Below are 15,135 nucleotides of genomic sequence, written 5' to 3' on the forward strand. Positions count from 1 at the left end.
AAGAGAGAGTAAAGTCATAATTGAGAGTGAGCCCATAGGTTAAACATCAAACTTATGGAATGTGCATTATTGTGCCGTGCTTAAAGGCTAAAGGTAAATACAGTGCATTCGGAAAGTATTCAGACCACTTGACTTTTTCCAGATTTGGTTACGTTAGAAACCTCTTAAGGATCGGACCCTTTAAAAAAAAATTCCGCCGACCCAAATCTAAGTGCCTGTAGTTCAGGACTTGAAGCAAGGATATACATATTCTTGATACCATTTCAAAGGAAACATGTTGAAGTTTGTGGAAATGTGAAATTAATGTAGGAGAATATAACAAAGAAATAAATCTGACCATTATATAACTTAGGACTCTAGGCCCAATTTAGATTTTGTCCACTAGATGGCAGCAGTGTATGTGCAAACATTTAAATGGATCCAATGAACCATTGCATTACTGTTCAAAATGTTATATCAAGTCTGCCCAGATGTGCCTAATTGGTTTATTGATACATTTCCAAGTTCATAACTGTGCACTCTCCTCAAACAATAGTATGGTATTATTTCACTGTAACAGCTACTGTAAATTGGACAGTGCAGTCAGATTAACAAGAATGTAAGCTTTCTGCCCATATAAGACATGTCTATGTCCTGGGAAATGTTCTTGTTACATACAATGCCATGTTAATCACATTAGCACACATTAGTCCTATAGAGGTTTTAAAGCCTTATTCTGAAATGGATAAAATATATATTTTTTATTTCTCAATCTACACACAATACCACATAATGACAAAGCAAAGAAAGGTTTTTGGAAATGTTGACTAATTTATAATATACCCCCCCGCCGAAATATCACATTTACGTAAGTATTCAGACCCTTTACTCAGTACTTTGTTTTAGCACCTTTGGCAGCGATTACAACCTCGAGTCTTCCTGGGAAAGATTCTACAAGCTTGGCACACCTGTATTTGGGGAGTTTCTCCCATTCTTCTTTGCAGATCCTTTCAAGCTCTGTCAGGTTGGATGGGGATCGTCGCTGCACAGCTATTTTCAGGTCTCTCCAGAGATGTTCATTCAGGTTCAAGTCTGGGCTCTGGCTGGGCCACTCAAGGACATTCAAAAACTTGTCCCGAAGTCACTCCTGCGTTGTCTTGGTTGTGTGCTTAGGGTCATTGTCCTGTTGAAAGGTGAACCTTCTCCCCCAGTCTGAGGTCCTGAGCACTCTGGAGCAGGTTTTCATCAAGGATCTCCTTCGATCCTTGTGCTGAAAAACATCACCACAGAATGATGCTGCCACCACCATGCTTCTTCGTAGGGAGGGTGCCAGGTTTCCTCCAGACGTGACCCTTGGCATTCAGGCCAAAAGAGTTCAACATTGGTTTCATCAGACAAGAGAATCTTGTTTCTCATGGTCTGAGAGTCCTTTAGGTGCCTTTTGGCAAACTCCAAGCGGGCTGTCATGTGCCTTTTTACTGAGGAGTGGCTTCCGTCTGGCCACTCTACCATAAAGGCTTGATTGGTGGAGTGCTGCAGAGATGGTTGTCCTTCTGGAAGGTTCTCTCATCTCCACAGAGGAACTGGAGCTCTGTCAGAGTGACCATCGGGTTCTTGGTCACTTCCCTGACCAAGGCTCTTCTCCCCTGATTGCTCAGTTTGGCTGGGCGGGCAGCTCCAGGAAGAGGTGGTTACAAACTTCTTGGTGGTTCCAATCTTCTTCCATTTAAGAATGATGGATGCCACTGTGTTCTTGGGGACCTTCAATGCTGCAGACATTTTTTGGTACCCTTACCCAGATCTGTGCCTTGACACAATCCTGTCTCTGAGCTCTAAGGACAATTCCTTTGACCTCATGGCTTGGCTTTTGTTCTGACATGCACTGTCAACTGTGGGACCGTATATAGACAGGCGTGTGCCTTTCCAAATCATGTCAAATCAATTGAATTTACCACAGGTGGACTGCAATCAAGTTGTAGAAGCATCTCAATGATGATCAATGGAAACAGGATGCACCTGAGGCTCATAGCAAAGAGTCTAAGTACTTATGTAAATAAGTATTTCTGTTTTTAATTTTTTATAAATTAGCAAACATTTCTACAAACCCTGTTTTCGCTTTGCCATTATGGGGTATTGTGAGGGGAAAATATGTTTTTATCAATTGTAGAATAAGGCTGTAACTTAACAAAATATTGAAAAAGGAAATTGGTCTGAATACTTTCCAACTACACTGCAGGTGAATGACATTCAGCACATGGATGGTATGAAGAGGAGAAGAACGGGACACTATGCTGATAATACATTTGTATTCATTCCCACTATGCCCGTATAATTGGAAACAGAGTGAACTATATTAAGCTGCTTGATTAAGTTAAACGTGCATTCAGATGAGCTTTCCCAATTAAACTTTTCGTAAACTACATTACATAACACTGTCATTTCTTAACTAATGTCAGAAACCAAACTATGAGTCAGTGTTTTGATATGATGAAGACTGGGAAGGCCATGCAGAACATGAACTCTGACCCGGGGACTCATTTTGAGGAGTATGTAATGGACCCCACAGATTGTATGCTTCTGGATGACTTCATCACCACCACCACCACCACCACTGCTGACTTCACTGCTGACATTCCCACCCAGGCTGCTTCATCTACAGTCCAACCTGCTTCCTTCAGTGCCAAGTCTGCTGCCACCAGTATCTGGCCTGTTTCACCCACAGCTCAGTCTGCTGCCAGCCAACTCCACCCATGCAAAACACTTGAGTGGTTTGATAAGTAGCAACTCATCACAAGTTTCCATATAGACTGCTGTACTCCAGCCCTTTTGGTCTTGTTTCTAAAATGAAGGTCTCAATTCAATCAGATACATAGTTAACCTGCGGTTGCTCTTGTGTGTCACAAACCACTCCCTTCCTACCACGTTAGAAGTTCAAATCAGTGATAGAAAGTGTAGGCTGTTTGGATGGGGGAATTTAAAGCCTGTCAGTCTAATCAAGAGTAGGGTCTATAGCCTACAATAGAACATCACACAGTGTTTGAATTTGTAACACGGCTGCAGGAACTTCTAACATGGCTGCATGGGTTTTGTCGAATAGAACGTTTGGTAGTTTTGTGACATACAATGGCAGTGTAGGCGATGAGGTAACACAAGGAGCCGCTTGTGGATTTGACAGCTCTAACACAGTTCCACCTCCGATACCGCCAAAACAATCATAGCATTATTCTGATTAAATCGAGCCCTAGAAGTTTCAGCTGGAGATTTTTCCTCTGTTTGCAAGGATGTTGTCATATGTTTGGATCCTGCTGTGTTATTCACTCAGAATCAGTCAGTTGTCATACCCACTCATTACCTTGGGCCCCTAAGGGACACGTATGTGTGTCACATTTGACATTTGTCATTAATAAACACGTTTCTTTATTTCGACCAATTCTTAGAATGACTTTTGATTGTCGGTAAGTCATTATTCACTTCTGATAACAAAAATGTTTTGCTCTCACAGGAATGTATAATAATAAATATGCAGTCCACAAAGAAACAGAACTGATAATTGAAGATAATAATTGCATAAACAAGGGAGTATAAACCAACCAGTAATAAACCAACCAGTAATAAACCAACCTCATTAGAACAACACTTGTTCTATATGTTATGATTATGCTACCCTTAAATGTTTCATTAACTCAGGTGATCTTAAATTCACCGATGTGAAAAATAACACTTTTAGACACTATAGTGGATGTTTAGAAATGTTATTTCTGGCCAAGGCAAAATTCGAACAGGGTCTTTCGGGGCTACTCTTGCCCTTTCTCAAACAGGAAAAAACGAAATTTTCATTGTTTTTCATAATGAACAATGATTAATAAACATTTATATTATGAAGAAGAAACAACGTTTTATTTCCTCTTTTTTTCTTCTCCCCATTCTTCCTCCCTTTGACATACTATTGTTCGCCAGCTTTGAATAAGTCGCGTTTGCCTAAAAGTGTCTGTTAAATGGCATATTTTCTTATTATATTATAATCCATTTCAGACTCAAGGTCGCCTATAAAATAATGCATATAATAGTAATAAAAACTGCACTTTGTTAAATATTATTTTAAAAAAGGTAGTCTATGAAACATTGTGGAAAAACCTGGATCACTTCAAATTTAAGAGAACCGTTTTAGGGGAAATTGCACGATACACCACCTGAAAACACATACATTTCAATGTAATTATTATTAATTATTTGTTCAAATATGACATTGTCCTTATTTAACAATGCTTACCTTTGGATCCTATAAAAGCCATTGAAGCGTACACTGAGTGTACAAAACATTATGAACACCTGCTCTTTCCATGACAGACTCACCAGTTGAGTCCAGGTGAAAGCTATGATCCCTTATTGATGCTACTTCAATCGGTGAAGATGAAGGGGAGGAGACAGGTTAAAGAAGGATTTTTAAGCCTTTAGATAATTGAGACATGGGTTGTGTATGTGGGTGAATGGGCAACACAAACAATTTAATTACCTGGTAGTAGGTGCCAGGTGCACCGGCTTTTGTCAAGAACTGCAACCCTGCTGGGTTTTTCAGCTTAACTGTTAAGTATCAAGTGTATCAAGAATGCTCCACCAATGTGAAGCATTGGAGTCGTCATGGGCCAACATCCTTGTGGAACGCTTTCAACACCTTGTAGAGTCCATACTCAAACGAATTGAGGCTTTTCTGAGGGCAAAGAGGGAAGGTGTTCTTTATGTTTTGTACACTCAGTGTATATCTAAAGTCATTTATGTAATATTGTTGACATGAGTAAAAATACTATTCGAATTTTCATTCTAATATGGCATTGCTGTTATGAAATTCCTTTTTATTTCTCAACCACTTGGTAAAGCTCTGTAATTTCCAAAATAATCAAACTGGGAAAAGAAACAAATGGAAGTTCTTATTTGACTTGTAAGTAGTATTATTTTAAGGGTGGGGGGTCTGCATGTTTTTTCAAGAAAATGGGTTATTTGCTCAATGGCAAGCACGTACAAAAAGGGAAGCAATAAACACATCGTTGGAAAGCAGTTACAGACACTTTTGTTTCCCAGTGCATGACACAAGTTACACGAAGTCGACACTAGGTGGGGGTGAATTGCCATGAATAGCAGACATTTGTTAAATTCAGGCCTTAAAACAAGTACAGTCTATCTGTAATAATCTAGAAAATAATCATGGAACGGAGGAGGGCTCGTATAGAAGGGCCAGCCAACCGTAACTGACATGTTTGAAAGCTTTAAAAAAAGGATCCCCATAGATTTGAGATATACTTGAGTGCTGTTAATACGTCGGTTCCCATATGGTCTAGCGGTTAGGATTCCTGGTTTTCACCCAGGCGGCCCGGGTTCGACTCCCGGTATGGGAATGCAACGTTTTAATATTGTCGCGAACTTGCAATTGTTTCGCAGGACAGATGTGTGATCAGCCTTACTGATGAAGTCTGAAATGTATTACTGTTCAACTTGACAATCAGTAGAAACTTATACACACGGTGATATTTATAACATAAAATAAATTACCAAAATAGGCAATGTACCAAAACTGCGATCCCTTAAGTGGGCGGGTTTGAAAGTGTAGCCAGGGCTGTTTATACCACACGGGACAGTGTGCATTTGGTTTCAATGTATCAACGTTATCCACATCCTTGAAGTTGTATATTCAATGCATTTTTTGTTCGTGATTGTAAATCTAGTTGGTGTTAAAACAATATGCTAAAGATAATGATTAAGATTGCATTCCAGTTAAACATTTCGATACGTAGTTTATTCTAGCCTATCCCAGTAAATTTCTCAGCATGAGTAACCAACATTACATTATTTTTCACAACATCCTGTTTTTTTTTCAACCGAATCCCTAATGCTGGCCAATCATTTCTTAGGGAAAATGTGACTGCTAGGAATTCCCCACGCATCGGTTTTCGGTAAGAAAAAAAATAAGAAAATTAACAGTGTAACCTTATGTCAGCCACGCGAACGTAGTGAAAGTAGAGTTGGCATATTTACTGTACTGATAATCTCGAGCTTCATCTCACAAATGGGATTATATTTTGGGGGATAATAACAAGATGCTGATAAGTACCTACTGAAGATATTATGCTGCTGGACGATTTTGATGAAGACATTGTCATTTTAAATGTCTGACACTATAAACTAAGGATTTAAGGTGAGTCTTTGCAATTCGAATTGCGAATGATGTACTTCTAATTTGTTTTAGTTTTTTACGTTGTCTTGACTATTAGTCTGGAATGTGAATGAAACAGTTGTGTTACCCCCGCGCAAGCAGTCCTTTTCCTTTTCATATCGTAGAATGCTCTCCCATTCCATAAATGTATGGATTGAGTACTCCACTTGTAAATCCACAACAAATAAAATGCAAGTTTATTATTTGCTGTACTGCATCTATTCACCTTGTAGACTAGAACAAATATGGACTACTTTAATTTCTTAAATTCAAAAGAGTTCTATACATAAATGTTCTGCCACTGACCCACATTACTGAACATTTGACATGAAAAATCACAGAGATGTATGACCCACTGCTCTGGTTTATTAACCCTCCTATTGAGAAGCCGTGTCATTATGTGATACACTCTTAGAAAAAAAGGTGCTATATAGAACCCTAATGGGTTCTTTGGCTGTCCCCATAGAAGAACCCTTTGAAGAACCCTTTTTGGTTCCAGGTAGAACCATTTTGGGTGCCATGTTTACCCTTTCCACAGAGGGTCTTACCTTTCCAAAAAAGGGTACTCCCTGGAACCAAAAAGGGTTCTTCTATGGGGAAAGCCAAATAACCATTTTGGAAAAGTTTTTTTCTAAGAGTGTACCATGCCTTCCATGTGACAGGGGTGCTGTGTGGTAAATGTGAGAGGCTGTTGTGTGCTGCTGACAGAGCTAGCCTGTCTGCAGTGTCTCTAGGTTCCAGTTGCCATTTGTGCTTCATGTGAGTGTGAGGGATCAATTATACAGCCCTGAAAGAAATAGATTGTTAATGTTTTATCTGTTAAGAGGAGTTCAACTGCACCCTACTGTTGCAGCTTCCACAGGTATTAGACGTCACATGAATAAGCATACCCAATATCTCTTCAGTCTCTGAATATACTATTGGAGAATATTCTGTATCATTGCACCAGTGCTTGTATTTCCCTCTGATTTGTAGAAATGACAAATGGTACCATTACCAATGTTCTGCTGCTCTATCATGAAGTTGGCCATTTAGTTCAAGAGGTTGAGAAAGACCCCCTGCTCTTTATTGGGCACTTGTATGAACCATGTCTACTCATCATGTTCATCTAACATGTTCATCAGTTAAGATATTCTTATTTTCATGTAATTAACTACATCCAACTGCCAGAAAAATGTGATGGCTTGGATCTACACTAAACTGTGTTTTCTCAAATGACCTGATCTCCTCAACCCATCTGTGGTCAATATAAACGTTTGCCAGATGTTTACATTTTTGGTTTAAGATGCTGGCCTTGTGGGACTTTGCGAGCTGAGAAATCTCATTGGTCTTCCGTGCCTACTGTTGTCCGGAGAAAAGTAGGGGCGAGACAGGGGAATACTTGTGCTCTCCTTATTTGGAGGGTTAGGGGGATGTTTGCGCGACTCAGCTCAGCCCGTCAGCAACAGAGATCAGCTGGTCCTGCTGACCCCCACTCCTCCTCCACTGTCCACCCACCCCACCTCTCCCCCCGCAACACAGCCCGCCTATCCCAGAGGCCCAGTAGATAATTGGAAATCTCAGTCTTCTGAAACCAATTATCCCCTAACAAGAGCCTCTAAATATACTCGTCTGCAGTGTAGTGGTCTCTTGCATATGTTTCAAGCCCCAGACTCCATGCATAGTTTTTAAAAAAATCCCATGGTGCCTGCCTCACTGCACACTTCCCACCCTCTTTCCCTCCTTCCCTCTCTCTCTTGGTCTTGACAGTCATGTGCATTAATGACCCTGCCTTCTCCGCCTTTGAACTTTGTTGCTGGAGGGATTTCTCCCTCACAAAGGGACTTTGAGGTAGTAACCTCCCTTTCATGAGACAGGGCCTGGATTAACATGATGGAGGATGAGAACAGGCCAGGCATCAGGTTTCAGTTAATAGTCAGTTTATGCACACTGACTGGGAACACTAGCCTATATCTATCTGGGGCTAGTGACATGCCTGGTAATTATCGCGTGACCGTGATGTCACCATCAGCAGGGCACAGCAGCCAGAGCAGCTGAGGATTGTGACTGGGTGACGAAGACTGCAGACAATGGGAGAGCTGTTCTCATTTGTGCTTCGTAATATTGAGTGCTGCTATCAATGTCCTGGCCTCAGTCTTGAGTCTTTTCTAACTGGCCAAGAGCTGCCCTAATGAGCTCTTGGATCTGCCCTTGGCTCTTTGTGTACCTCCGACCAAATCTTTGGCTACCCAAGAGGAAACACAGGTGAAAAGAAAGCAGGAGAGTGGGCATCTTGGTGAGTCTAAGGTGATGTGAAAATCAGCCCACACTTCCCTCCATGCTATTGGCCATTGTACAGTCACTTGATAATAAAATGGATGACCTCTGATTGTGGATTTGCTGTCAACGCGACTCTCATAACTGCAATACTCTCTGTTTTTCTGAAACCTGGCTTTCGGACAAGATACCCCCCATGGCTACCCAACGCAATAGATTCTCCATTCACCAAGCGAACAGGACATTGGATTCAGGGAAAACCAGAGGGAAAGGGCTGTTTCTGCATCAACAGCAAATGGTGTGCAGTGGAAGTCTCAACCTATTGTTCACCCATCTTGGAATACCATATGGTCAAATGCAGACCCTTCTACCTCCCAAGAGAGTTTTCATCTGTTATCGTGACTGCTCCACCTCAGGACAACAACAACAACAAGCTGACACTTGACAAATGGTACAAGGCTATAAACATGCAGGAAATCATGCACCCAGATACTACTTTTCTTATTGCCGGTGAATAAAATTCAGCGCCACTAAAACACGTGATGCCCAACTTCTAGCAACACGTCTCCTTTGTCACTAGGGCCAATAAAGTCCTAAACCACTGTTACTCAACCCACAAGCAAGCATATACAACCCCCCCCACTTCCCCCCTTCGGGAAATCAGATCATGATTCCATACTCATGCTTCCTGTTTACAAACAGAATCTCATACAGGAAGTACCCGTGACAAACTGCATAGAAAAATGGTCTACCGTATCAGAGGCTATGCTGCTGGACTGCTTTGCTAGTGCTGACTGGAATATGTTCTAGGACTCTGCCGATAACATTGACGAGCTAACCACCTCCGCAACCAGCTTCATCAGGAAATGCATCGCCGACATCATCCCCACGGTGAAGGTTCGCTGCTTCCCCAATCAAAAGCCCTGTATTAACACAGAGGTCTGTGCTAAGCTAAAGGACAGAGCTACCACAGCCAACCCTGAGGCTATGGCTGAGGTCAAGAAGACGTACATGAAGTCCTGCTACGACCTCCACAAAGCCATCAATCAGGCAAACAACAATATCGTCACAAGGTGCAATCCTATTATACTGGCTCTGACACTCAGTGCCTGTAGCAGGGGCTTCAGTACATTATGGACTATAAAGGAAGCCAAGATCTGTCCAACAATGCCTCTCTACCAGACAAACCAGTTGCCTTTTATGCACGCTTTGACAAAAACAACACAGAGCCCTGCATTAGGGCCCCTGTAGATCCTGAGGACTGGGTGTTCTCTCTCTCCAAGGCTGACGTGAGTAATGTCTTTAAATGGGTCAATACTCGTAAGATGGTTTCCAAGGCATGTCCTCAGGGCATGTGCAGACCAGCTGCCAGGCATCTTCACTGACATTTTCAACCTCTCATTGTCCAAGTCTGTAATCCCCACATGTTTCAAGCTGACTAGCATCATTCCTGTTCCCAAAAACTCTAAGGCATCCTGTCACATTGACTACCGCCCTGTAACATTCACATTTGTAATAATGAAGTGCTTTTAAAAGCTGGACATGGCACACATCAACTCTATCATCCCATGTACCCTGGACCCACTCCAATTTTCATACCGCCCCAACAGATCCACAGACGACGCAATCTCAATTGCACTCCACACCGCCCACTCCCACCTAGAAAAGAGGAATAGCTATGTGAGGATGCCGTTCATCAACTACAGCTCAGCGTTCAACACCATCGTGCCCTCCAAGCTCGTCACCAAGCCCTGGGATTGAACACCTCTCTGCAACTGGATCTGGGACTTCCTGATGGGCCGACCCCAGGTGGTAAGAGTAGGGCACAACACTTCCGCCATGCTGACCCTCAACATGGGAGCCCCCCAGGAATGTGTGCTTAGCCCCCTCCTGTACTCCCTGTTCACTCACAACTGTGTGGCCACGTACGACTCCAACTCCATCATCAAGTTTGTTGATGACGCCACGGTGGTAGGCCTGATCACCTACGGCGATGAGACAGCCTACAGGGAGGAGGTCAGAGATCTGGCAGTGTGGTGCCAGGACAACAACCTTTCCCTCAACATCAGTGAGACCAAGGAGCTGATTGTGGACTACAGGAAACGGGTGTGTGTACACCCCCATCCACAGGGCCACAGTAGAGAGTGTTAAGAGCTTCAAGTTTCTTGGTGTTCACATCACTGAGGACGTAACATGGTCCTCTCACATCAGCACAGTCATGAAGACGGCACGACAGTGCCTCTTCTCCCTCAGGAGGCTTAAACTATTTTGCATGGCTCCTCAGATCCTTAGGAACTTTTACAGCTGCACTGGTTGTGTCACTGTCTGGTATGGCAACTGCACCGCCCTCGACCGGAAGGCTCTACAGAGGGTGGTGCGGACGGCCTAGCACATCACTATGGGTGAGCCCCCAGCCATCCAAGACATACATGCCAGGCTGTGTCTGAGAAAGGCCCAAAAACCCCAGCCACCCAAGAGAAGGAATGTTCTCCATGTTCCCATCCAGCATGCAGTACCGTATTAAAGCACCATTGAAGCACCACTAGAGCCTTACAATAGACAGATAGCTTGTGTAGTGGCCTTGAGAGAGACAGGTGAGTGAATGAAAGGATTCTTGTGTTTGTCATATCCACTTTGGTCAGGGTTCAAGCCAGATGATGTAGGAAACATATGCTCTATCACATTCTCTGAAAAAGCATTACATGAGAAGTCCCTGTAATGTCTCTGAGATGCCTGGTTTGGAGTCTTCTTTCCAATCTAGTCTAGTGATCAGTCTCTCTGAGGTAAATTAGTGTCATTTGACACCTCTTAGGTAACCACAAGGTAGCAATGTTTAATGTGTCTCTGACTATGGGCAATTCCACATTAACACTCAGAGCGCCGGAATTCCATAACTACTAGAATGGCCATGACGGTCATTCTGACAGTTGATATTTCAATTGTATAAATATTCCATTATAAATAATACATTTCTAAATGAATGCATTTATGTTAAAATAGGTAATAAGAAACCTCAGGACACCAAATGCAAATTGTAATCAGTCAGAAAATGTATTGATTGATCCAGAAGCGCATAGACTGTAAATACTAAAATAAGATGATAGTCTATTTTCTGACTGTAAGACAACAGTTGCCAAACTACACCTACATTATATTGAAACTAATTTCACATATAATAATATATATATAGCCTAAAGACAAGATTACATTTACAATAGTCTGATGGGTGACAATATTATCAATCATCGAATAGAGAATGTTGTGACTGATGACCTGTGCAGCGTGCATTGACAGCGTGCATTGACAGCGTGCATTGTCAAAGAGGAAAGTAGCTTACCAAATAGCACTTCTTCCATATCATCCTACAGAAGTCCATGCAGATGTTTTGATTGCTATACCCTATCAGAAAGAGCAGATTCCGATGTTTCTAATGAACCTATTTTTGCCAAACAACTGTACAAATTGCGAGGATGTATCTGTTTAAAAATATAACTTTTTCCACATGGCACCCAGAATAACCGGGGCTCCATGCATTCCTCATATGAGTAGGCTACCGGTGACAATCAGCGATAGCCATTTGGGATATTCAAATATATTCTTACTGAAAAACATGTGTCTTGACTGTGGCAGGGCCTGGGATGAACTAAACAAACAAGTTGATTTAATTGGCATGGCACAGCCATAGATTGGCATGGCGTAGCCATAGCCATCTCTACCTTGCACAGATAAATACAACTGAAAACATGCTATTCTGTTCTTTTGAAGTTAATGAACATGTATCATGTTTATTTATGACCTTCCTGAATGAAATATTAATGGATTTATTTGTGATTGTATATATTAACATTAGAAAGGCAGAGAGCATAATAATGTTTCAAAACAAACTGAAATGTTTATTTTTTTTTAAAGTCATGTCCCCCTCATCCTTAACTTTTTCTAAACACATCTATATAACACACTGTTTAAGTTAGAATCTTAATATCACAAACAAAACTGGAGTTTTAACCATTTTTAGAAGCGCATGTTATTTAAAATAAAAAAAAATACGATTTCCCCCGGCCTGCTCCACTCCTATGATAGTTGAATGTCTCATGCCCAGTTGATGATCAACCAATAATTGCCCCGAAACTGAACCTAAACTATACCTTAACTAATTTCAAACATATAACAACAGATTAAATAAATGAAGTATGATGGGGGAGAAAAGGGGAGAATGGGTGAGTTGAGTGAGGGATTCGTAATTCTGTAATCACCAATAGTGAATGAAGAACAGGGAGGGCCATTCTGTTGTATTGATCCATTCTAATTCTAATCTTAAAATGGTATGTACCCTATATCAGTCCACCGAATCAAAGTTATTTTATTAGTCTACTTGGAGTAGGCTACACAGTGAGAACGTGCATGAATGACAATGGTAAGACCAAGACAAATGGATGGCGGGGAAGAAATGGACCGTATCTGATGATGATTCTGATTCATGCTGAACGGCTTTCCATATCTGGGAAAGGATCCATATCGGGCAGCAGGTGAGCGAGTGTTGGATAATGTTTTTGATCAGGAGGCACGGCTGTACTAGGTGAAAGGAGGAACTTGCCGCTGGCCTGTTGCTGTGTTCTACAATATGCTTGACTTGGCTGCTATCAACAAACAGATGTGGTTCAAGCAGTGCATGAACAACACCCATGAGCGGGAGAGACGTCACCATGAGTCTGGCACACGGGCTACGTGAGAGACATATGAGGGCCAAGGCAGCAGCAAAGATTCCAAAGAGCCATTGCGCGAGCCAAATTGCAAACAGCTCCCGGGGGAGGAGAAGCTGCAAGGTGATCAGATTCACTCGGAAACAGAACCTGGACACTTGCTTCCGCTGCAAGCGACTTGTGTGGGGGAAGTGTAGCAATCAAGTGAAAGTGACAAAGATTTGTGGTGACTGTTCAGACGAGGGATAACAGCTAAATGAGATCCAATTGCACACAATACTTTAAGCACAAGCAAGGCCACAAATAATGTGTCCAATAACTGACAATAATATGCTATTTTTGACCACAGTTACAGTATATCGACACATATTCATTATAATGCTAACATTCTTTTTGTGCTGATTTTCTCTATTCACAAGCACGCTTGGCACCTATACTGATATTTAGGCTACTAGTATTTTCAGATATTTTCTTAGTTGACAGTGCGTGTCTTGCGGTTTGGGTATTTTCATTTGTTTTGTCAGTAGAAAAATAAGCTTTTACTTTGTTTCAATGCACAAGCTTTCTGCTTCATAGTTGTTACAAAGGCACTCCACGAATGAAATAGATTTTATACCTGGAAAGCAATGGCTTTTTTTCTGGCCACTCTTCCGTAAAGCCAGCTCTGCGGAGTGTACAGCTTAAAGTGGTCCTATGGACAGATACTTCAATCGCCGTTGTGGAGCGTTGCAGCTCCTTCAGGGTTATCTTTGGTCTCTCGGATTAATGCCCTCCTTTCGTGGTCCGTGAGTTTTGGTGGGCGCCCCTCTCAATATTCTTTCAATTTTTTATTAATGGTGTTCCTTGGGATGTTCAAAGTTTCTGATACTTTTTTATAACCCAACCCTGATCTTCTCCACAACTTTGTCCCTGACCTGTTTGAGGAGCTCCTTGGTCTTCATGGTGCCGCTTGCTTGGTGGTGCCGCTTGCTTGGTGATGCCGCTTGCTTGGTGGTGCCGCTTGCTTTGTGGGGTTGCAAACTCTGGGGCCTTTCAGAACAGGTGTTTATATACTGAGATCATGTGACACTTAGATTGCACACAGGTGGACTTTATTTAACTAATTATGTGACTTCTGAAGGTAATTGGTTGCACCAGATCTAATTTAGGGTCTTCAGAGCAAAGGGGGTGAATACATATGCATGCACCACTTTCCCGTTTTTCTTTTTTAGATTTTTAAAATTTAACTTCACCAATTTGGACTATTTTTGAATGTCCATTACATGAAATCCAAATATAAATAAATGTAAGGTACCCCTGGGTGGTGCAGTTGTCTAAGGCACTACATCACAGTGCTAGCTATGCCACCAGAGACTCTGGGTTTGAGTCCAGGCTTATTTTCTAGTTAAATGTATTTATTAGACAGGTGGCTATTGATAGGCCTGGCTATTCTACTGTTAAATATGCATTTTGACCATAATGGCTCTTTGAGGATGAAATTCTCAGAATTCTTTTGTCTTTTATGATATTTCTCAGAAAGTACTACTAGAATGTAAAATACTCGTATTTAGGAAACGTCAGATACAGGTGGATTCAAGGTTTTTATTGAAATTAAGTTATTGAAATTACAATATTGAAATGATCAGATTGACAATTTTTGGCAGTTCTAGTGTTAACAGAAGTCTGACTCATATTTTTCACATTTAAATGTATGCCAAACAAAAAACAATGATTGCAAAGATTGCAAAGTACAACAAAGTACAATTTCCACTGAAAATTTGACCGTGGTCACCGATATAACTGTTTTGGGGCACACATTTTCTCCTCTCCTCAGCTCCTGACCGCCATAGAAATGGAATGAATAGACCGGGCATCCCCATTCAAGTCAATGATGTCATAATGGGTAGACTGGCTGTCATAGCGAGTGTACCCATAGGAGCAAAGCAAGAAGTTAAAGCACCACAGGAAATGTACCCATCAGTATGTACTGTGATTTGTTAACTGACATGACAAAAG

The 15,135-nt window shown here is 41.6% G+C and overlaps 1 protein-coding gene and 1 non-coding gene across 2 annotated transcripts in view; both read left to right on the top strand.

Moving 5' to 3' along the window:
* Window positions 1-5,297: 5,297 nt before the first annotated feature.
* trnae-uuc (transfer RNA glutamic acid (anticodon UUC)) lies at window positions 5,298-5,369 on the top strand. The gene has a single exon. It is a non-coding gene; the product is annotated as a tRNA-Glu (tRNA).
* Window positions 5,370-5,946: 577 nt separating this feature from the next.
* LOC118363642 (ETS-related transcription factor Elf-1-like) overlaps window positions 5,947-15,135 on the top strand; it is an 89,647-nt gene continuing 80,458 nt past the window's right edge. The window contains exon 1 of the mRNA XM_052488467.1: window positions 5,947-6,166. The gene's annotated coding sequence lies outside the window, so the exon portion shown is untranslated. The remainder of the gene's footprint in view (window positions 6,167-15,135) is intronic.

This window comes from Oncorhynchus keta, chromosome 30 (genome assembly GCF_023373465.1).
Source record: "Oncorhynchus keta strain PuntledgeMale-10-30-2019 chromosome 30, Oket_V2, whole genome shotgun sequence".
In the NCBI taxonomy this organism is placed as follows: Eukaryota; Metazoa; Chordata; class Actinopteri; order Salmoniformes; family Salmonidae; genus Oncorhynchus; species Oncorhynchus keta.